The 24317-nt window shown below is 47.4% G+C and overlaps 1 protein-coding gene and 1 pseudogene across 7 annotated transcripts in view; both read right to left on the bottom strand.

The window, feature by feature from the left end:
* Positions 1–24317, bottom strand: part of Cacna1c (calcium voltage-gated channel subunit alpha1 C) — a 562276-nt gene that overhangs the window by 409624 nt on the left and 128335 nt on the right. The gene's annotated exons all lie outside the window — the stretch shown is intronic.
* On the bottom strand, positions 11635–12687 carry LOC101984042 (annotated as a pseudogene).

The raw sequence follows: 24317 nt of genomic DNA on the forward strand, positions 1-24317 counted from the left end.
TGAACACAAGGCAAAAGCCTGTCACTCCATCCTCCCCTTGACACTGAAATATAGTGGAACTCCCCATGTACTGCCATGAGAAGACAAGCACACAGAAGGCCAGTGAGGGAGCAGCCCATGCAGAAGGGACAATGGGAGGGAACATGGTGTGTTCTGAGCTTTATGCTGGACAATTATACTTAGATTCTTTGCCAGGTGCATGAAAACTAGAATACAGGTACAGACACATGACCTATTCACAGAGAAGTGATAAAAGCTGGGAACCCTACTTTCTCATAGAGATCCCTTATAGCCACCATGTTTATTATGATAGGAGATTCCTTTCTGAGCTTGCAGTCAACTCTGAAAAGCAGAACTAGAAAAGGCAAACAGGACAAACGTAGGGTGGGTGGGGAGAAATTGGCCAGCAAGCAGGAGGCCAATCTGTACCCCACAAAGCAATGTTAGAGAAGTAATCCTTACTGTCCAACATGCCGAGGAAAAGCACACACGTCATATCTCAAGCTTCTTTTCCTCTGGTTTCTCAGAGACACTCTCTCCTTTCTTTAAACTTCCAAAGACTTCTCTGTACATCAAACTGGAAGTAGAGATACCTGTCAGCTTAAACTACAATGTTTAAGCTATCTGCATGTCATTGCTCACTCAAAATATATTTATTGAATTCTTGCCATGACCTTAAACTCTTAAAAGCATGTTTCTTGAGGGCAGGAACCATGCCTTCCTTGTTTTTAGCTGTGACCGGCTAGGCACACAGTCATACTGTGAGATACACACAAACCCTAGTGCTAAAAAAGCAAATTAGTGAGAATTAGGAAAATAGAAGAGTTTGGATGTAGGCCTGAGAGGTGAAGAAATCTAGTCCCCAGTGCAGGACTGTTCAGCTTTGTGATCTGGAGACAAGTTACTAAACCTTCTTCCTAATCTGTGACACGGGGACAGTAATGCTGAACCTTGGGAGGTTGCTGCTACTAAAAGAGATGACGCATGTAAGCCAGTAGGCACAGTGCTCACCCAAAGAGCATGCTGATCGACAAGTGTTACCTGCATCAGTATCCTTCTTGAGCATCTTATCAACACAAGGGTCAAGAGGCCATCCACTTCAGGAAACAGTGCATTCCATCAGAGGTAACTACACTACTGACCCTTCAGTCAGTAGCTGTCAGGACACTAGTTCAAATGGCATGTCAGTTTCAACTCAGGTTCACAAGACACTGGTGACCAAGATACCCATTCCAAGAGGCATCTGGACCCCCTGCAATCACAGCTGTCTGAAACTGGCCTGGAAGGTATCTTCCAGGTTGGAGCTGTGATTCCCCCAGAAAAATAAATCTCAAAGGTTGGTGAGGCATGGCTGCTGTGTCTTCCTTTCCCCAGGAATCTCCAGCCGCCATGGGAGCCAAGCCTTCTGCCATTGCTCTGGGTTCATTTCCTACAGCTTCTCTCTAGAATAGGACTCCTCCCTCAGACATCCTCATGCAGACACACTCTCCAGGACACTCTGAGGCCTGTGGCAGGCCGGATGTCCCCAGCATTGTGCAACTTAAGGTTTTAAATCATGTGTGTCTGCTAAGTTGTTCAGATTTTTATTCATGTCCAGCCAAAGCTGCCAGGGTTATGACATTGCAGACTGCAGAATCTAGGGTCCATTGAAAGCAAACTCCTCCCATAAAAGGAGAGGTAGTTCCGGTTTCCTTCTCTCTTCCTCAGTGGCCAGCACCCCTCTCTGCTCCACTTCTACACAGCTCTCCGGGAGAGCACAGACCAGCCACAGCCCACAGAGGTCCGGCCGTTCGGCTTCACCTTCAGCTGGAGAATGGCCCCATCACAATTTTCAAAAATTAACACATTTTTCCTATTTTTAAAAATGTGTGTGGTGATTTGCCTGTATGCATGCTTATGCACCACGTGTGTGCTTCAAGCCTATGGAGGGTAAAAGAGGGTGCTGGATCCCCCAGAAATAAAATGGCAAATGGCTGTGAGCCACCGTGTGGGAACTAGAATACAAAACTCCCGTTCTCTGGAAGAGTGGTCAGTATTTGCAAACATGGAGTCATCTTTCCTGCCCTCCTCCCCTTTTTCTTTTCATTTCAAATGTTTATTACAGAAATTTAGTAGAGCGCAACAGAGAATAAAGCGATCTGTCTTTTTGCTTCTTGAACTCCAGCACACGCCCTCTGGACTCTGAAATTCTGGCTCTTATCTATACCCATACATTCCTAAAATTAAGATCATAGTCATTAGCATCCTATTAGCTACTGTTTCATTTAGCAGTCCAATTGAACACTTTCTATGCCACTACACACCCTCCACAACACCATCTGAAAGAGACATGATTTTCCTTCATGTGGATACATCTTAGCTTAGTCAATTCCAAAAGGACTAGCAAATGCCAGAGGAAAAGTAAATCGCCCCAAGTTTGGCACCACTATGAAGGAGACTTCCAAACAGCCTGGTAAATGAAGTTTCAGGAACCTCTGAATGGTGGTTGTTTTTAGTTTTGCTATCCAGGAGAGAAATTCAGCAATTTTTTTTTCACTTTTTAAAAATTAAAATGAAATTACATCATTTCTCCCCTTTCTCTTCTCAATCCAACCCCTCTGACTGTTTTCATAGGGTAAAATCTTACAGAATTGTTGAACCAGATGGGACACTGTTAACTCTCATGTGTTGTCAAACTGCCCAAAAAAGTACTCTATGTACACTGCCATCAAGCAGGGGTGAGAATGTCCAGCTCACGATACCTCCATCCACGCGCTCATCAGTGGGGCTCATTCTGGGCCATCAGCCATCCTGCCTAGCACCACATCAGCACGCCTTGGCTACTGCCCTCCACAGCACAGGCCTCTTCCATATATTTATGGTTGTGAGCCTAGCCTTTAACGGCTGAGCCATCTCTCCAGCCCTCTTCCATATAATAATAAAGCTAGATCCACGTCCATCCATCTCACATCCACCACCGGCGCTTGGAACCGGCCCTTATGTCTCCCCAGCAGCTGGCCTCCCATATGGCTTGTCACCCCCTGCCAAGCCCATCTCCTAAGCCACAGGCAGAAGTAAACACGCCACCATTCTACCTGCCATGCTTCTCCTCCACCTGCCCTCCAGCGCGGCTCACCTGTCACCCTCTCCACTCGCAGCCCACCAATCCAGCTCCTCTTTTCTTTGACATTTTCATTTTTAAATGACATGGTAATTGTATGTATTTACATGGGTTCACTGTGACAATTCAATATATATGGACCCTGTGTGATGGCCAGACCAGAGAAGCTGCTGTATCTGTCACCTCAGGTAAAATCGGAACATCCAAAGCAGTCTTTACTAGTCGTTCTAGAACACTCAATGAATCGTAACCGCCCTAGCTGTCCCATGGTGGTATACAGCACCAGATTTGTTCCAGCCAAGCCTTGTTTCTCTCTCTGACACATGTCAAGGTTGTCCTGCCTCGGCCTCTGCACTTTCTGGCCCTTCACTCAGAAGTCTCTTCTCCTTTTCGCAAGGTTACTTCCTTCTTATCTTCCAAGTTCCAGAAAGGTCTTTCCTGGCCAGCAATTTAATTTACCATGTTATCCTGTGTTCTGTTCCTCCTTGATTTTTTTTTCACATGGCTTATCAAAACATCAAGATTTCTTATTTATGTATGCCTATATCTACATTTTTCTGCCCTCCTCCCCAGGCAGAGAGAGACTATTAACCCCTACTCCCTACTCTGTCACCAGTGCAGGCCCAGAATCCCAGCCCACAGCCTCCCTGGGCAACACGTGTTGGATGAATGAATAAATGAATGATTGAATGACCAACGATCTGTCAGAATCCAACCAAACGTCACACTGCTCTCCTCAGACACCAGAAGTAAGCCCCTGTTAGCAGACCCAGAGAAAGATGCATCGAGAAGAAATCACACCATATTTTCAAATGGCTGAGAACACCTTCTCAGTTGTTTTCATATGAAAATCAATTCGTCTAGTTCAAACAACTATGAAAAGGGATTCAAGAACCAACATGTATCAAAAAGATAAAACTATGAGACATGCAGGCCACAGCTTTAGCTTTCCAATAGAACAGGGGTGTGCACGCAGCCCTTTCGATGGCACCAGCCGCTCCACACCTGCAATCCCAGGACAAGCAGAGGCGAGGGCTGTCCCAGTTGCCTATGCTATGCCAGCACTCGACCTGGCACAGCGCATACATTATCACATAGAATCCACAATGCTCTCAGCAATGCCCTTTCCTTACTCCTACAGACAAGGAAACAACAGGTTGGAGTCAGGATTCCAGCATATCTAACTGCAGACATTGGCCATGGGAACCCAACCAACTTAAGAGCGGTGTTCTAGGTCCTTGGAGTCTGGTCCACTTCCCCATCTTAGATTGACTCCAAGGATGCAGGACCACGCTATAGTAAATGACTGAGAGGCAGAGTCCTTTCCACTGTGGAGCATGTCTCCATTTAGATTTTCATGACATCCACAACACAGTGGAGGTCATCCAAAGATAGAGAATGCTCTTCAAGGCCAGCTCCCTGACTCTCCTTCTCCCTGTCAACAGGCCCCAGGCATTAGACAACGCACCTCTCTCAGGGTCTCAGATCTACCCTCTGCAAACCCTGCTCATATGTAACAAGTTGCATGGTGTGAGATGCGTTTCCATGGATTCCAAGAAGCCCTCCTAGTCATTTAAGGAGGAGCCCATCTCTACTCTATGTCATCACCCAGGGACAAAGCTGAGCTGCGGGATAACAGTCTGCAGCTCCCTCAAACTAGACACAGGTTGGATTGAGCCATTTCTGTTTCTAGCTCAAGGGAGTATGTGCTTAGCAATACTTGACTCTAGACTTCTAAAAGTTAGTTCAAAACTCACAATTATTTTCTAGCTGAGCAGATAAATAAGAAAGGAGAGATCCAGGGTAGAGTTAGAGACCTGCTTGTGGGTGTGACATAACCTTTTCTGTCAGTTCTGCTGGATCTGGAATCACTAAGAGACACAGTCTGTGAGGACGACTCCAGAGAAGCGTAATTGAGGTATGAGATCTGCCCTGAATGTGGTGACACCACCATGTGGGCTGGGATCCTGGACTGATAAAGAGAGGAAGCGAGTTGAACACCAGATATTCAACTGTTCTGCTTCCTGATTAAGGACACAATCTTAATCAGTCCCCACCACCATTTGTTCCCTGGGCTGTGACAGGCTGAATCCCCTCAAACTGTGACCCCCTTCCTTCCTTCCTTGCATTGCTTTGGTAGCGTGTCCTGCCGTGGCAGTGAGAAAGGTAACCAATGCAGTGGCTATCTGCTGCAGCAAGCACTCTGGCACAATGAAGGCAGAGGAGGGGAGAACTTCGGTATCATACTAAAAAGTAATAATGGAGCCAGGAAGGAAACGGAAGATAGAGGAGACAAGGCATGAAGTCGCTTGGCAGGCTCCTCATCTAAGTTTTACATGGCCAACAGCCCACAAGCCCTGAAAGGGACCAGGAAGAGAGGACATACCCGTGCTTATGATGATCAACAAGGGGACAGTGGTCTGGGAACAGAGATTCCTCTAGGGTTCCTCAGCTGTGCTGAACCTACTGAGCGCAGGTTCCAACGAGCCCCTCCCCTCCAAACACTAGGCACACAAACATCCAGCACCCATTTTACACCTACAACTTCCCAGCATGGCTTCCAGTCTTGTTCATCCCAAAGGGTGTTTTTCAGGCTAGACTAATCAGAAGCACATGTGTGCAAGCACACGCATACACGCATACACATATGCATGTCAGCGCACACACACACACACACACACACACACAGGATGGGGAATGGGTCTCTGGGCACTGATCAGTGATCCCCTGCAAGCAGACACTGAATGACTGGAAACCAACTTGAAACGACCTGAACGCTCTGAGGAGACATGCTCTACAGACATGGGAACCCTGCTCACACAAACACACATTTCTCTTATTTTCTGTTGTTCTAACACAACAAATCTTAAATATAGTTCATGTATTGCAGTAACTAGACACTGTTTCCTAGAGTGAAACTAAACACAGCGTTGTATTTGGAAAAGGCTGCCTGACTTAGTTTCCCTCCCAGCATTGCCAGACGGCCCTTCCACTTGGCAGGTGGAGAGCTGGGCTGGACTTAAGATTTCCTTCTATGGCCCTAAGGTCTACCAGCCTCCTCTGCCTGGGGAAGCACCATGGGTACCATAAGAATAGGTCTATTTATAACACTGCATGGTGTTCAAGGGGAAAACCCTTGTCCTCACCCCACCCCCAGACAACCCAGAAAATAGTCCTGTCCTACTGGCAATACACTGCCTATGAGGGGAGAGTGAGTTTGCAATGGAGCTTTCTTTGGGGGATAAGGACACTGTCTAGGATACAGTTGCACCTTTTGGGACGTCACTGACAATCCACTACAGGAAAGCAGCTGGAGAGACTCTGCCAGTGTTTACTGCACGCCCCTGGAGGGCGCCTCAAGGAATGGAAAGCGGTGGAGAAGCAAGGGTGGCAAGGCAGGATGGTGGAGTGAGCCTGAGTTCCTAACATCTAATGTAGATGCAGAAATCAAGACAACAAGATCAGCTCGCACTCTCCTCCCCCAATGCAGCAAAGGTCTATGAGAAAAAAGTGCAAAAGCAAAGTGAGTCCAAGTGAAAACCTAGATTCTGAGCACCAGAAAAAGCAGGATCTGAAGTGTGTGTGTCCACATGCACACATAAAAAGACCGGGTCTAAATGCTAAGGGATTTTTAAATTTTCTTCTTGATAATTCTTTTCTAAAATCTTAGAATAAGGTCATTCTTATTAATCTGAAAATAATTTCAATTGTTTTAAGATGCACATGGCATACAACCCAGCAGCTTAGCCATTTTTAAGAATTATACATTTCGCATTGCTGTCCACCCTCATCACCACCCACTGCAGAATACCCTGGATACCCTGAAGGAGAAATCCCGCACATCCACTCCACACCCCTCACCCCAATCCCTGTCACCAGCACTTTGCCTCTCCTAGGAACTCATGTAAATGAAGTCCTTTCTCCTTTTGCGACTGACTTATTTCACTTAGCATATCCTCCAGTTCATCCCTGTGACAGCATGTGTCAGCATGCCCCTCTCTTTAAAGCTGAACAATATTCCACTGGGTATCCATACCACATTTGTTTACCCACAAATCTGCTAATGGAAACTTGGGTTGCGTTTACTTTGGGGATATTATGAACATGAATATACGAATAATTTTTGAGCAGCTAAGCTTTAAAAATCCTGCGATGTATTTCCAGACAGTGCTTCTGTAGATTAAAAACAGAACATGTCTCCCACTGCCCCCTGGATGACAAGCAGAGCAAGTCCCCTGTTGAAGCTGGCTTATTTTTTCCTCTTCTATGTTTCAACACTTCTGCATTGGTGGTTCTCATTCTGGCTATGTATTAGCATCATCTCTGGTGTTTCTAAACTGCCACAGAGGCCACAACTCTGCAATGTCCTCTGAATCAAGTATCTCTGGTGGAGGTAGAGGAAATGGGTATTTTAAAAAGTTTATGTCTTTTATTTATGTGTGTACACCTGCAGGAGCCCATGGAGGTCAAAAAAGGGCATCAGATACACGAGAGCTGAAGCAACAGGCAGCCGTGAAATGTCATCTGGGTGCTGGGAACTGAACCTGGGTCCAGTGACGGGCAGTAAGTGTTTTGTTCGAAGAGCCATCTCTCCAGCCTCCAGAAATGGGGATTTTTTTTTTAGAAGCTGCCAAGACTGTTCTAGCGATGAATGAAGTGAAGACCACCATTGTAAACCTTCTTCCTGGGGCTCTAGATTTAGAAAATCTCTGACGCAAAAATTTCGTCTTTTCCCATCAGAGCCCAGAAGGGTGTGATGTCCACGCAGTCACCCCAGTGGTCTCGCTGACTGCATTTCGGCTGAGAACGCTCGTGGTTCACAGCTGCCGCCTCAGCTAAGCTGCATATTTCTTGGAAGGAACACACTGATGAGCTAGCAGGTAGGCAAGGGTTCCTAGGCTTAGTCAGTCCTCAGATGACTATAATTTAATCATTAAGGCAGTAGGGGCAGCAAGAGCAATCGGAAAACGTGAGCAGAATGACTCTGCTGTCTAAGGGGCAGGTACCTAGCCCACACAGACCTGTGACCATCCTTCACTCTCCCCACTGCACCCAGCAGCACTGGGCCCGTCTCTCCTCACTCGCGCCCACAAGGACGTCCAGCTACTTCCGTGAAGTTTGGGAAACAATGGCAGGGCTGTGTCTGGTGTCATTCACTTGCTTTCCCTGTGGGACTGGTTCCCCGTGTGACCTCTTAGAATTCATCTCAGGTCCACATGTAGAAACCTAACAGACAAAAGGTGACGCCATTGGCCATATAACAGAGGATCCAGGTGTGCTGAAGGACAGGAACCACCGGAGGAGTTAGAGAAATAGGGGCACATGGTCTCCCTGTGCATCGCTTGGCCTTTGCAAGCCCAACTCTGAGTTCTCCCTGTAGCCTGTCAATCAAGCTCAGCCCCACCAACCCGGTGAACTACCTGCACAGAAGGATGCTTGGTGCCATACCTGCTGGCCTGACTCTGCTTGGCTTAACAAGCATAAAAGCTCATAGCAAAAGTGAGGGAGAGGATGTTTCAAAGGAGTAAGGGAGCAGCTGGAGAGATAGCTCAGCAGTGAAGAGCACTGGCTGATCTTCCAGAGGACCCAGGTTTGATTCCCAGCACCCACATGGTAGCTCATAACTGTCTGTACCTCTAGTTCCAAGGGATCTGACACCCACACACCAATAGACATAAAATAAAGTTAAAAAAAGAGTAAGAGAAATGAAGATATAAAGAAAGTCAGACCTGTCTGTTTCTGACATGTCTCTGAGCAGAGAACCCCAAATACTCAGCTGAGCAGAATCTGTTTCTCCCTGACATTCTGCAAATGCATCCTGAGTGTCTGCTGCATGGTACAAGTGGGATGCTACTTGCATGTCTTCTTCAGCATCTTTCCAGCAGGGTGAGACATTCCTGACAACTCTCTAGGGCTATAAAACCCAGCATTACAGACAGAGAAGAGACAGAGCTCAGATGAGCCCTACGTATCAGCAAACACCCTGTACTAATCAGAACTGTGTGCCCAAGGATTAACGCCACGCCAGGCAGAATGAGAGGCGCTGCCCATCAATGCCACTGTCAATTGAAAAGATCATGGTGCCATCTGAGGAGTGGCCCTCCGGCTCAGGCTGTGTTTGCAACAATCTGAGCACATTTATAGATGAGGAGGCACATACTGTCACTGAGGGGACACAGAAACAGAATCTTCATAGGTCCTGTGACTTAGGTTTCCAGAGCTACACCAGCGCTTTAAAGGAGGAAAAAGAAAAAACAGGGGAGGGGTGGTTCTAAGTGGGAAGGGGGAGGGAGGGCACTACAGAAGGAAAAAAAGGGGGGAATAAATAGTACTAAGCTCTTCTTAAGGCATAGTAAAATAATACTTTATGTTCGTTTAAAATACATATTGTGTGTGTGTATGTGTGTGTGTTCACACATAGAGATAGATAGACAGAGTTTGAATGAACACATTTGGGTGATAACAGTCTCTCCTTGAGAGCCATAGACTACCTAACAAATATCCCACTACCAGGCAACAGAAACTCCTCCTTGAGTTGTTTGTCAGGGGAGTCAAAGAGACTCCCACAGTAATATAGGATATTACCATTGCACTTCTCCCCAACCCTCAGAACTTGAAGATAAGACCCTATTGCTGACAAGACCCTATCGCTGGAAACACTACAAACTTTGTACACAGGAATTAGAGGCATAGCTGGAACTATCTGGAAGTCTCCTCCCTGAGGACTAGCTCATGATATCCATGAGCTATCTATGCAAGCTGCCAATGAAGAGAAACAACATTCCTACCCACTGACGAAGTCCATGGACCGCAACAATGACCAGCACAGCAAATAGCCCCAGGAGTACAACAGAGGTGCATAGATCTTGGAGGTAACCAACAGCTGTCTAACTGTCCAGGTCTGTTCAGTAGGATAGAATTCATTCTTGGCACTATAAACCTAGAAAACTCCCTCAGGCTGGAGAGGGCATAGACCCTGAAGGAGAAACTACTACAGTGTTTTTCCTAAACCAGTATAATTCCCAACACATCTAAATGCTTAAAGTTCTACCCACAGACAAATGCAGCTCCCATCCCTCACTAAAGAGCTTTTCTGCTGCAGATGGAGATCTACTACTGATCAAAACACAGAGAATAAAGACTGTGGGGTGCCCATCCCCCACTGATAGAGGATCGATACAACTTCTACACTTAGGCTCAGGGAGCACTGTAGAGGAGACAGTGGAAAGGTTGATGCGCCAGAGGACCAGGACATCTGCTACAAGATAGTGCCTTCTTTATATGACAGGGAAGCCGTACCCACGAAACCTCAACAACACAGGACTGCCTAAACAAGACCTGAACAATGACAACAGCTGCAGATATGCCAGTGTGGATGGGCGGCATCTCATAGGCCCCACTCTGGAGGGATGGTTACTAACACAGGGAGAATCGTCCTCTCCCGGATGAGCCCCTTCACAGGTCACCAATGCCAAGCAGTCAGCCCTAAACACTTACACATACAAATGCTAAATGGGCTCAGCAGGCTCTGTGTGTGTGTTGTGTATATATGTATGTATGTGTATATGTGTGTATATATATATATGTATATATATGGGTGTGTGTAACAAAATTTCAAAAACAATAGGTTATAAATTTGAAGGGGGGAAGGGGGACATGGAGGAGCTGGGGTGAGGAGAGGGAAAGGTGGAAATTATGCAAATACAATGTGCATAGATGAAATTCTCCAAAAAGAACCTTTTAATTTTAATTTTAAAAATACACCTGAAATTTAAAGACTGTTTCGGTGATGGCAAGAATCCTATATTAATGTTGTTGCGGTGACAACGGTTCCCTATCAATAATTACTCGTTAGGTGTTCTTGAGCTTATTCACAATTAGCACACCTGATCTCCTTTACCAGGAGCAAGAAAATGCTTCGTCTGCTGAGAATGAACGAATCATGCACTGTGTACTAACGTGGAGCATTCCCACAGATGCGCTGGCAAGGACTAGGGGACCCGAGCCTATGCCGAGCAGAAGACATAAAGATCAACATGTTTATACTCACTCGAGAAGCCCAGGGGCTGGGGTGAGGGGAGAAGGATAGCATCTCACCAAATACCCCGTGCGCGCTTTATTTTATAGTACACAAATGTGCTGCCTTTGAGCACTATAAAAAAATGTAAGCAATGAAGCCGTGGCACACTGCTGAGACTTTCACTGCGCTGGCAGGGGTCTCCCAGTGCCACCACACCTTCCTCGGTCGACACAGCAGCAATGCCGGGGGTTCCGGTCTCAGACACAGGCTGAGCTCATGGGAAGGTGGCGGGAGGAAGCGCCACCTCCACTGCTCATTGCAGAGCCTTGCAGTATCACCCTCAAGACAATCATGACAGTTATGAGCCACCTCTCTGGAAGCAACACTTAGTCATAGTGGCAGCACGCCACGTTCACATAGCACCTTAAATCCAAAGAGTACAAAGGGATTGGGCATGCTCCTGCAGCCCGAGGCAATCTCCAGAAGGAGGAAGCTCGTGCAGGCTCCTGCACAGTGTGAAGAGATCTGATACACCTAGGTTCTATGTCCTGTCCTGTCCTGTCCATCTTTTCCAGTGGCCCTGCAGGTGGGTTTTTTTATTATTAATTTACATTTTTTTTATTTCAGAATTGCTGTTATGTACAGACATCATTTAAAAAAATACACATACTGGATATTTTCTATGACGTAAGAGCTGGAAATAAAGTTTAAGGGCAATTAGGAGAACTGAAATTGTCCCATAGATGTCTGAGGATAGCTCCTCCTTAAAGGTCCTTGATCATCTCCTCCAGTTCTTCCTTTGTGAACATGTGGAAATTTAGACCAGGCTGCACCGTGGCTAGCTCTGTGTTTGTGGCGTCCAGCTTCTCCTCCACTACTTGTTTGAGTGAAGACTCAATGGCTTCTTCCAGTGTCAGAGACTTTGGTAAACATCCTGCAAGGAGCACCCTCTGAAGCAGAGCCAATTGCTCGAGCCTCACACTGTACAAAGGACCCAGATGGGTCCATATGGAACAGCTGGGGTCCTTTCTCATCAACTCCACCAAACAGCAATGCTACTCCAAAGGGATGAGACATGGCACCTGGATCTGCATCTTCTTCTCCAAACTGCAAAGCCAGATCAGACACAGCCTGGGTGACACTCTCCACCGTCACTGCCTCATTATAGGGGAACCAATGGTTCTGTGTCTCCACTCTGGCTTGATCAATTCAAGTTTTAGCATCAGCAATTAGCCCACTCATGGCACAGCCTATACGAGCATCAATCTCTACAGTTTTCTCAGTGCTGCTGGACTCCATTAGTAGGGAGGTAATTCTCTTCTCCACAGCTAGACACACACCCTCTGATATCTGGATGGCAACGGTCGTAGAACCAAGCTTGAAAGCCTAATAATGGCATATTCCACTTGAAACAGTCTTCCTTCAGGAGAAAAAGTATTCGCACCCCTGTCGTACTCGGACCGAGTGAGGAACATGGCGAGGACCAGAGGAGGCAGCAGTGGACACATGGGGTTTGCAAGGGCCACACGACTCCAAGTAGCACCCTAGACAACCACACCGCCACAGCACCAAGGACCCTGCTGACCCTGCAGGTGTTTAACCACGCTTTGCCAGGTTTCCTTCCTTGTAATTCAGAATAACAGTATTTAGTTCATAAAATTAGACTGCAAATTAAGTAATAAGCTGACATAATAAAAGCTAATACTTAGGGAGCCAGAGTTTATTCTAGATCCTGCCTCGAGCACTAGGCCCACTTGGCCCTGGTAGAGGTCTTGCGATAAGGCTCAGAAGTCAGTACCATTGCTATCCAGGATTGTAGTGAGGAAGCAATGCCAAGGTTCCAGCAAGTGACCCACATCACAGAGCTTCTAAGAAAAATGGAGGGCAGAATACTTCACAGACCTCTGCGGGACAGTGAGAGAGACCAAGAATTTGGATGACTGCTACTTCCATTGGGAAACTGAGGGTAAAAGAAGCAGGAGCAGATGGCTGTCCCTCCTCAAAGAGTCCTGCAAAGCAGTGAAAGACCACAGAGGACAGGAAAGGAAGAGGACAGGAGTGTGGGGTGGGTCGCTGACTCTCCGCCTAGGTAAGCTACAGGTCATCACAAGGTGGGCACTGGCCCCTTCAATGGCAGCACCAAATGACACAGGAGTCTTCTGACTAACTGCCATTAAATATTAGCACAACCTCAAGATCCCTGAAAGATAAACCAGTTCCTATTCCTTAGCCTGTGGGTGCCACTTAAGAATGTGAAGGGGACAGGCCACTGGGAAGCAGGGTGTAGGAAGCTTGTGGGCACAATAGTAATGGGGACATGGAACTGGAGCCACAGGCTCCTTGTTGGCAATGACTCCATCCCCTTCCTTTAAGACAGTGTCTAGGAGACCAGTGGAGGAGCAGAGACTCTTGCGTTTGAGCCCTGCAGGGCCAGAAAGATAGTTCTGCACCAAGTGTCTGTCACAGAGCAATGGGTAGGGCAGACACACAGGAGAGCTTCACTCATTAACATTGGTGTTGCCATGACAATAAGCTGTTGCCAGGTAGCAGCGAACTAGAAGAGTGAGAATTAGCAAAGCCTAAAAATAAAGCTGTTGTTTCTTCCCCATCTAGATGTCCATGGCTAACAGGCAGTGAGCTCGCCTCCTCCTCTGCACCCAGCCTCTCTCCAGCCAGCCCCCACTGTGGCCTGACCCCGGAGCACACAAGACAGACAGCATCCAGCTCAGAGCCAGAGCATCTGACACAGGGACAGAATCGTACCGAAGCAAAGACCACACCCAGAAGCACTGAGCAAACCCAGAGGGCTCGCTCCCTCTCTTGGGCCTAGAGTGCTAACCTCAGTTCCTTGCTGGATGAGGAACGACTAACCCCTCTGTTCTGAGAGCTGGAACATGTTCTTCTCCCCGGCACTATATATCTCCAAAAAATGCTCAAACGGGTCCATGTCCCAGAGGCAAGAGTGAAGTCAGACGCCTGTGGCTCCTTTCATAACTATACGACCACCCAGAATGACTGCCTAATAATGGAGAAGTGGCTGGAAACCATCTCTGAGGCACACTACCTGAAGTCTTCTGATTTGGTTTTGGTAGCAAAGACTCAAGAACCTGACAGCAGATTATGTTCCAGGACAGACACTGCAGGTAGCTGGACACCTTTCTGGCCTCAGCATGTGGTATCACCCCAGATGCATCATGACAGCATGGTGAATACCCTGAAGAAAGGAGGGAGGGGAAGAGGTGCCTGGCTGACATGGCAGGCACAAACAGCAAGGCATGGGCAACAGTGCCATCTGGCCTAAGTGAAGGACTTCTCTCTGGAATTCTAAGCTCTGTATTCTAAGAACCTAAGCCCCATCCCCTATCCGGGTCTCTAGCCTCAGACAGTGAGTTATCATGTATATACAGCTGTGTCCTGTGTTAAATGTATCTGACAGACTGAAATCCAGAGCTTTGGTGGCCACGAATTCTTTTATAAGTATTGTTAGTAAGCTCTCCTCACACACAGCATCCACTTCGCTTCTCTGCTATAAAATACCATGTGCTCAATTTAGACGGAGGGCGCTCACACGGCTCCGTACTCGGAGCGAAGCTAGCGGCAGCATTTGCTTTCCTCGTGTCTTTCCCTACAGCCTCGCTCTCAGTTCTCCCTCCCCACCACCACGGCTGCGCTCAGCAAGGGCAAGCAGGGACCTCCAACTCCCACGCAAGAAGGAAATGAAATTCCCCTCCTTCCAGAAAACACACAACCCAGAGATAGAGAGAGGTGATCTCTTGGTTCTTTGTTCTGGATCATCCCAACCATGTAAGTTTGAGCACAGAACTTAGGGGTGGAGACTATGACAGGCTGAAGAGGGAGCTAAACCAATGGGGACCCGAGAACAAGCCCCTTCCATGTCTCCAGATCACAACTTCCAAGTAAGACCACACCTACAAGCTATTTTCCACTCCCCCTAGAGAGTGTACCCAGATTTGACCTGCCATCTGCCACTGCCACTGGCCTGTGAGTGCATGTTCAGAGAGGAGGTAGCATCTCGGAAACCACAAACTCCCTAATCATGCTGCCCTTGAACCCTGGGAGGTATGATCCATTGGTCCTGCTGCTGATGGATGCCGTCCCTCTGAGGGCTAGAGTATCTTCATGCCAACCCATGCCTTGGACCACAACCAGCAGGACATCCCCTTGACCACAGAGCACAGAAAAGCGGGTCTAAGGCTGACCAGAGCAAAGGCCTCTCTTGGATGGTTTGTGATAAAATGCACCTTGACTTCAAGCAAAGCCACTACCTTGGTGTTCAGGAGCCCAGCCTATTACCACTCCCCAACTGTGAATTCCCTCATTGATGGCACAAAATTCCATTCACACCTGCAAGTTAAAGTGCAAAGGACTCGCTGTCCCTGGCTCCAGCCACCCCAACAGTTATCCCTGTACCGGGCTGTTAGGGGATCATGAAATATGGGTCGGACAGGTGAATGATGAGAACCTGACTCGACCCTAACTTTCCCTATCATGCTGCCTTGGTCCTGACTCACAGGTCACCTAGCACACCCGGTGGATGCCAGCACAAGCACGGGTGAACTGGGCTGAATGCTCCCCACTCCCAATTTCTCAGGCTTCAGGGTGGATGGAGGTGTTACCGTCAAACCCAGGCCTCCTCACGGGAAAAGGAGACAAGGCAAACCACTTGAATACTTTCAAAGAAAGCGCTGTCACTCCAAAGCCATTGTAACTAGCAGTCTTCCTGTCTTCTCACAACAGTAGTCACTATTTGGGGTCATGATGTCAGCTCAGCTTACCCTGAGCACGCCATGACATTGGATGTGCTGATGTCCAGCAACGGCTCCCATGAAAGCAAGCACGGCGGCCCTAAGGAAGTCATTGAAGTAGCAGGTCCCAGGAGGACAGGGCTCCCTGCTTGTCCTGCCTTTCTCGTGCACAGAGCAAGCTGTTTTCTCACTCTGCATCTGCCATTTTTAGAAGGAGTTGAAGTAAAATTCCAATTTCCTCTGCCCTCCCCTCCCCTCTGCTCCTCTACCACGTGGCCCTGTATTCTATGTGGTGTGACTTGCTAAGTCCCCGATACAAACTCCTCAGCAGACACACGCATTTTAAAAGTGTGCATCCCTTAAAATAACTGGATTGTAAACCTTCTGGTTTGAGCTGGGAATTCGATTTGACGACTAGAGAGATTTGGGCTCTTAAGAAAACAAAAAAAATGGCTATTTTGAGGAAATATGTGAGTAATTTTTAAGAAACTGGTGGTTGAAGGATAAAAGTGTCTGACTTGCTTTGTGCCCAGCAGATTCTCCTTTCGAAGTACAAATATCCTTCCACACAGTTCCCACAGGGAGTTCTCTGAAGCTCAAGACGGTATCATTAGACCCCACCTCCTTTTGCTGCATTCCTAAACTATAGCTTCACCCTTTGCCAAAGAAGTGCCAACAGGGCACTGTGTGAAGTGTAGTTAACCACCACGAGCCAGCTGCTAACCATACAAAGTGGCACACTGTCTGCAGAGAAGCCCCAACCTGCTACACACACACACACACACACACACACACACACACACACACACACACACACCGTGAAACACATTGTCTTCTGAGGACCATCAAATCTCAGGCACATGACAGCCCCCCTCAGTGAATTTCAAACACACGCTCCAGGCCTGCTGTGGAGAGACTCACTGGTGTCTGTTTAATTTTGGTCTGCTTTCCAACCACACATATTTATAGAAGGGATGCTTGCAAAAATCTCTGAGATGTTTGATTATTGTTTTCATGAATGATCATGCACATGTAAAGCCCAGATGTCAGAGAGTCTTAAGACAATGGCATGGTTTGTTGCTGAAGTAGAAGAGAAGGAGAAGACCCAAGAACAAGAGGTGCCAGGATGTAAATACCCACTGTCAGATGTGCGCCATGGCTGGCCCTGTCCAGTACACACGCCCTTGTTTGATAAGCAAAGGGCAAGGTGAGTTATATGTGGCTTGGTAACCATGTTCAGGTAACAGACTTCTCCAGGAAGATGGAGTGGGTGACAATATACACTTGAGGTTCACTAGGCTGCCACTCCAGGGCTCAGATGTGATTTATCTCTTAGTGGCTGTATAGTCATAGTACTCTGGCCATTAAATAGTCTTCTTCACATTTCCCTAATGTTCAAGGGCCCCAGCCATCTGCCCCTATGGCTGGCACTAATTGCACAGATCCCATTGAAGCGGGGGTGGGGATGGGAGAGCTGCAGCATCAGGTGTCCCTGCATGGGAGGAGGGGCTCCAGAGGGCCACAGCAGCATCAGGCATTGTTACATGGGACTTCATCAAGATCTTACCAAAGGCTATCTCAGTCAACCCAACTATCTAGGTAAAACCAGAGCAGCCTCTCAGGAGTACCCAGACTCTCACCTCCTCTATTGGCCCATGTGCTATCCAGCCATTCCATCTTTCAGCAAGCTATAACTTTTCTGCCTTTGGGCAATGTGTGTGTGTGTGTGTGTGTGTGTGTGTGTGCGTGTGTGTGTGTGTGTGTTCCTTCATTCAATGTAGACTCAGAGAAAATTAGAGCAGACATCCTACTGTGTTATATGTTTCTTTGCACATCAGCTCAGAGCTTACAAAGAACACGTTGTATTCTAGGTACTTGAGAATATTCACTGGAAGAAACTTCTACTTTCTGGAAATCAAGTAGCCATGGTATCACATACTCTCCAGACCCCTGGCCGTCTAGGTCTGGCGGAGCTCCTACAACCCTTCTGGCTAATCCCTTTTCCCATCAGTCCCTTTCTTTCTAACGTCGCGGATCCACAGACCACACTATCTACTGTAACACCCTGACTGATTGGGTCACCTTAAGTCATTTGTTAAGCCCTACGTGGAAAAGCTTGTCCTGTCACCCTAAGTAAGCTGCTCCTTTTTTCTTTTAAAGATAGAAATAGGCACATCAACAACACTCTTCTGATGCCCTGGGAGATACTAACCTATCTTATTATCTTAAATAGGAAAAACTATAAAGCATTAGGCTTCGGCCTCAAACTGCCACTTAAAGCATCATCAAAAACCACTTAGGATGCGTTTCCTGAAAGGTAACAAGCATGCAGCGAGATGCCTGCTGAACAGCACCCTATAAACAACCCATGAGGATCCAGGGGACGTAAAGCACTCAGAGTGCGCTTGCCAACCCCTCAGCTTCATGTGTGAATCCTTCCCACTGCTTTCACTGGTCCTTTACGGGGACCCAAGAGGAATTCTCTTTCTAGGAGAAGCGGCAGGCAGAAGGGAAGGGAAGAGAAGCTGGAGACACTGCAGGACAGGTGCTTGCCAGCTTGGCCAACCCTCTGACCCTCGTGCTGGGAAGGGCTTCCTAGATACCAGTCCCAGCCTGGGAATGCCCCCACTGAGTGTGTCCTCTTAACAAAGCAGCTGCAAGAACACCTATAGGGGATTCTTCTGTCTTACCAATGTATTTGAAATATAACTTTGTATATTTACAAAGGTCTATGGAGCTTTGGGGATGTATTTTTAATTTTTCTAACAACAGCATCCACTTAAGTCATTTTACTCAGAGATGCATATAAAATATGAAGCTGTGGTATTTAAAACTATGGTGTAGGAAACACAGTGCAGGATAAACCTTTAATTCCATAACAAAATGATGGGTGTCTCACGACCCCTACAGATTATGCAGGTAGGCTACATAAGGATTGGCAGAGTAGGTCAGAATAAGTCACAGAGCTAAAGAAATGTGAAACTGGCCCTTTAAGAGAGCAGAGAGCTAGAAATGCTGGGCTTCTCTCTAGGGGACATTGTTGGGTATAAGAAAGAGCACAGGTCATCTTATTTCATATTTAAGTGAGGACACAAGGAAGAGACAGCCTCTGCGTTCCAAGAAACAGTTCAAATCAGGCACCTTGATCTTGAACTTCCCGAGATTCAGAACTGTGAGCAACAAACTTCTGTTGTTTATGGGCCACCTTGTGGGCCGTGTTCCAGCCCAGGTGTCTGAACAGACTGAGAGCACCAAATCTGCTTCCTACTTCCTGTTACACAAACACCAAGCCCAGACAGCCACCAGTTGTCCACTCAGCATCAACTGCTAGTACTGAACTAACAACTGGGGGCGCCGATGATGCCGACTTGTACAGTTCACCATGCACTGGGGCAGGGAACATCCAGATAATACAGATACAAAGGGTTCTAAGTGCACATGCAAGATAAAGGGAACTCTGTTCCGAGCAGAGGCCCGGGAAAGCCTTTTCAGGAGAAGGGACATCTACCGAGACTGGAAGAAACAGGAAAGGAAAAGAGTATGTGCCACTGGACGGTCCACTTCCTCCCTGTAACTTGGCTCCCTGTCACTTCCCAAGGCCCTGCTGCTCTACCAGCTCCTACGTGGAAATGCAGAGCCTAGCCTCTCAAGGAGAAAGGACACACCCACTCCATTGCACAAAGACCCTTCCAAGTCTAAAGCCCAAGAATCCTGCAGTGTGGTTTTACCCCATTCTTTAAAAGGCTGAAAGAAATGGGTCTATTTAGGAAGAAAGGAAGAAGAGAAGTGGGCCCGGAAGCCTCGCTGGATGGGTGGGAAAGCATTCTAGTTTAATAATCTTCCAAAACATGTGGCTACGACCCCTCTCCCCTGGGAAGGGATAAATGTTCTTTGGGGCAGAGTGTGAGTGTGTGTTTTAAATAAGCATTCTGAGAGAAATGTAACTAGTCTGTTTCTCATTCATTCATAACTCACCAAATTATTGTTTTGCAATCACCATTTGATGTTCAAGAAACTGCCCAGCCTCCCTAACCCCGTTTCTCCCCCCTTTGAAGTGGCAGCTGTGTGGACGTCACAGAGCCTGCACTGTACTGAAGAACCGAGCCTGGGGCTCTGGCCCTGAGGTCTGACAAGAAGCAGACCCTTGAAGTCACAACATCCCATTCTACCCTCCTGGGTTCTGTTTAGCAAGCTCCCTGGTGCAAAAATGTTTCCCAATTGCATATCTAAGTAGACCACAGAGCGTGGGGAGAAGAGGAAGAGAGACGGCTTATCCCAGTCCTGTCACTAACACACTGGAGGAAGCCAAGGCATGCTGGCAACTGGCTGAACACAAGGGGGAGTGCCCCCAGCATGTGCCACTTCCAATTCCTGAGGCTTGGCGGAAGCAAGGAGGCCAGCTGAACACAATGCAATGTGGCCTCCAGAAGAATGACTCAGTCAGCTCTGGGTCTAACACATTCTCTACGGGAACTGTCTGGTCCCCAGCAGACAGCAAGAATCAAGGGGGGGCCACTTCTGGCTGTCGTGATACCTGGGTAGAGAACCGAAGCAAAAGGCCAGCAAAACTCCATAACTGAGAAATACTGTACACACCCCTACTGAGAGACATCACACCCCAGCAGAAGCCCAACTGACAGATATGATACTTTGTAAGAAGTCTCTACCTACACTTGCTGCCTGTGGCACTAAAGAGGATGGCATTGAGCATGGGAACTGGACAGAGCCCTGTGTCATCCCCCAAGTGCTAGCTTGCTGCTTCTGTGGCCTGGTAGTCCAAACACGTGTGCCTCACTCCAGACAGGGGACATGTGACCATAACCCCAAGGTGGAAATCAAGTTACTTTCTAGTGTTCTCAGAAATGCTTCTAGGATTCCATGATGATTCTGTTTCCAGCTACTTTCTTGGTCCGTTAACAGGCACTTGAGGCATCCCAGAAGCATGGTGTCTCTGTAAGCTCGACATTGCGTTGCCAAGAAGACACCTGACTCGTGGGGTCACAGTATCCTGGGGCCTCCCTCATCCTCTTTGTGGCAAAGGAACAAAGCTTGGAATTTACACACAAAACACTTTCAAATTAAATAAAGGCTCCGGGGATGGTGTCAGACGGGATGCTCTCCTGTTGTCAGGTGTGCCTCTGCTCTGCTGGGATTGGAGGAGCTTGGGTAAGGTTTAGCTTACAGCAGGAAGAGGCGCTGCCCAACTATAAAGATCCAATAAGCAAAACGAAAATCTTCCAGCCAGTGATTCTCGACTTCCCTAACGATGCAACCCCTTAATACAGGTTCCATATAGTGTGCTGACTCCAACTGAAAAATCTGTAATTCTGCTACTGCTATGAATCATAATGTAAATATCTGACATGCGACCCCCTTGAAAGGGTCATCCGACCCCCAAGAGAGTCGCAACACACAGGTTGAGAACTGCTGTTCTTGACCAAAATAACTTCTATATATGCTAAGAATGTGGGAACTGTCTTTCAATGATCCACATGCAGACTTAAAATGTGAAAATCTAATATGCTGAACTAATATGCTAAGCTGTAATTGATGTTCTATATAGTTATTAAGCTCTTCTGCAGGTTTTAGCTCAGATAAAAATTTCAAAGTGCACAAGAGCACTGATTGCCTGAGGGAAAGGAATTGAGACTGTGGGAAGAGAAGGGAGAGCCAACCGGGAGCCCCTGGCATCAGGAGTACTGCAGGCTTCGTGGCAGGCTACGAGGCACTGAACAGGGTCCTCAGTGGGCTGTGCCTCAGTGTCCCTGAGAGGGAGCTGGATGCCACTAAGACCTGTCTACTCTAAAACTCTGTAGGTCAATGTAACCTATCAACCTTATATGTGAGGGGCGTGTGGTTCAAGGTCAGTATCGTCTTCCCTCTGATTACAACTCATAAAAGAAGCATCCGTGTTTGCACACTTGAGGAGGGCTTTGTGTCATCACTCTGAGCTCCACCCCACTCCAATAAGAAAAATTAAGATATTGGAAGTATGCCTGCCATGGAGCAATCACATGTTCTCCCTTACTGAAGGGTCCAGATAGCATTCAGGTGTCCAACCCTTCTCCATCCCTGGAACTGCAATTCTAATGCATCCAAACCAATAAAGACAACCCATTCTCCTTGCCAGAGAGTTGTGTGGTAAGCCCCTAAAAGACAAACCATGGTTCAGTCTGCTGCGGGGCACTTGGAAAGGGTTACTACTCCTAAAGGGCTCTAAATAAATAAATAATTAGATAGAAAGATAGAAAGATAGAAAGATAGAAAGATAGATAGATAGATAGATAGATAGATAGATAGATAGATAGATCGACAGACCGACAGACAGACAGACAGACAGACAGACAGACAGACAGATAGATAGATAGATAGATAATATGTACTTCCTCCTATGCCTTCTACTCTGCACTCTTCTGCATCCACTGATAAGGCCATAGACACTGCCACAGACATCTGATTTCCAGGGCCACTTCCCAAAGACTGAGCCTCTCCACTCAAGGTGGCAGAACACCAACAGAAAGACAAGAGCCTGTAGAACACTGTTACCTCCAGTCCTGGAGACGCCTCTCATCACTTGCTGGCACCTGACTCAATGCTAACGAGGACAGATGAAGCTGTACACAACTGTCCTGACTCGTAAGTAGTAAAAATACTACATTTATATAAAAGATGAGTAAATTCCAAGTATTTCTTTTAAGGCTGAAGCCACACCAGTTCCAAGACTGGCAGCAAAGACAGTATGTAGTCTTCTGATGAGTGAGGGAGAAGATGAAGGAAGAGGAGGAACGCGCAGGTTAGGAACTACTCACATGGTACAGTGAGACCTCTCAGGGACAGACTCCTTGTGCCACAATGGGGCTGGGCTGCAAGAGCCTTGTAAACTAAGGAGCACCAAATTGCTACCAAGGAAATGGAGAAAATGATCGCTCAGCTGTGGTTACAGAAAACCCAACTGGGGCTCTTTCTCCATTCACTGCCATGGCCTCCAGCCTGTCCTGCCACGGCACCAGGGAGATGGAGATATAGAAATCCCAGTGTGGACAGGAAGAGGCTGGATGAGGGTTGTGGTGCATACCTGTATCAGCAGCACTCTGCAGTCTAAGGCAATAAAATTGAGAGTTCAAGGCTAGCCTGGGCTACACAGTGAGACCCTACCACAAAAAAAGGAAGATAGTGGAAAAAGAGTGAAGAGGAGAGAGAGAAGGGGAAGGAGAGAAGAGAAAAGGAAGAAGAAGGACAAGAAAAGGAAAAAAAAACCACCAACGGGCATATTCATTTAACCACTGCTAACACTAGTTCCCCAACTGGAATGAGGCTTTGTGAGAGAGGGCTTTGTCCCTTCACTGTCACAATCCTGGTCTCCGGACTTCCCACCCTCTTACTAGGGACACTTCAGATCTGTCTTCATCACAGGGCCACCGGGTGCAGATCAGGGTGAACAGAAGCATCCAGACCTCCACCTAATTGATGCTGTTGGCATTCCTGCCACCCATGCCGACCATCAAAAACACTTCTAGACCCTCACCCTCTCCCCTACTGGGAAAAACTCCTCTCTGACAACTGCTGCTATGAAATGGTCCCTGGAACTTTGTAGGCTCCCACAAATGTCCACTAGAAGATTTAACCCCTCACAAGATAAGGTAATTACTATGGCATTAGACACCTTCAGGTAAGGGGGAACTGGTTTTAGACCCCACTGCTACCAAATTCCAGGATACTCAGGTCCTGTCACCTCTGCACATAAGTGACACACATCTTTGATCTTCTCTAGCTGATTTAAATTGCTATCATGCAAACAGGACAACGTCATTCTGTAGTTTAGGGAATAATGACAAGGAAAAAAAGCCTCTATCTGTTGGTAACAGACCCATTTTCTTTCCATATTTTTCATTGTGAGGCCAAGACACTCACAGAGAGGGTTTTGTGTTGTGTGACCAGTCTTTTTTTGTGGGTATGCTGATAGATATCCTCTTCAATGTGCACTGGATTTTTGAAATCAAACCAAGGGAAGCCCTGAGCCACCCATTCCCCCAGCTTCACCCCACCTTTCTGCAGGCACTAAGTGCTGGCCATAGAGCCGGTGGTGGCAGGATGACAGAGACCAAATCGGCACATTAGATCCCCTCAGCTTTCCTAAGCTCTCCAACCGAGTGACTCCCATGAGTTAAGAAACAAGTAGGACAATGGCCACTTCACAAAAGTGACGGGAGAGTGTCCTCAGGTGGTCATGCTTGCACTGAGAGCTGACAGAGGAGACAGTGGGCAACACCCGTGGTCTGTGGCAGGAGCAGTGTGTAAGCATGAAAGGTATTGGCTGAGCTGAAGTGTGGTGGGGAGGGGCAGCGGGGAGCACGGCCTGCTCTAGGGGATGCTGGAGAATCCGACTAATGGCCTATGGAGACACAGGGATTCCACTGCTATTGCAGCCTAT

The sequence above is a fragment of the Microtus ochrogaster genome, unplaced genomic scaffold, assembly GCF_000317375.1.
Source record: "Microtus ochrogaster isolate Prairie Vole_2 unplaced genomic scaffold, MicOch1.0 UNK1, whole genome shotgun sequence".
NCBI lineage: Eukaryota > Metazoa > Chordata > Mammalia > Rodentia > Cricetidae > Microtus > Microtus ochrogaster.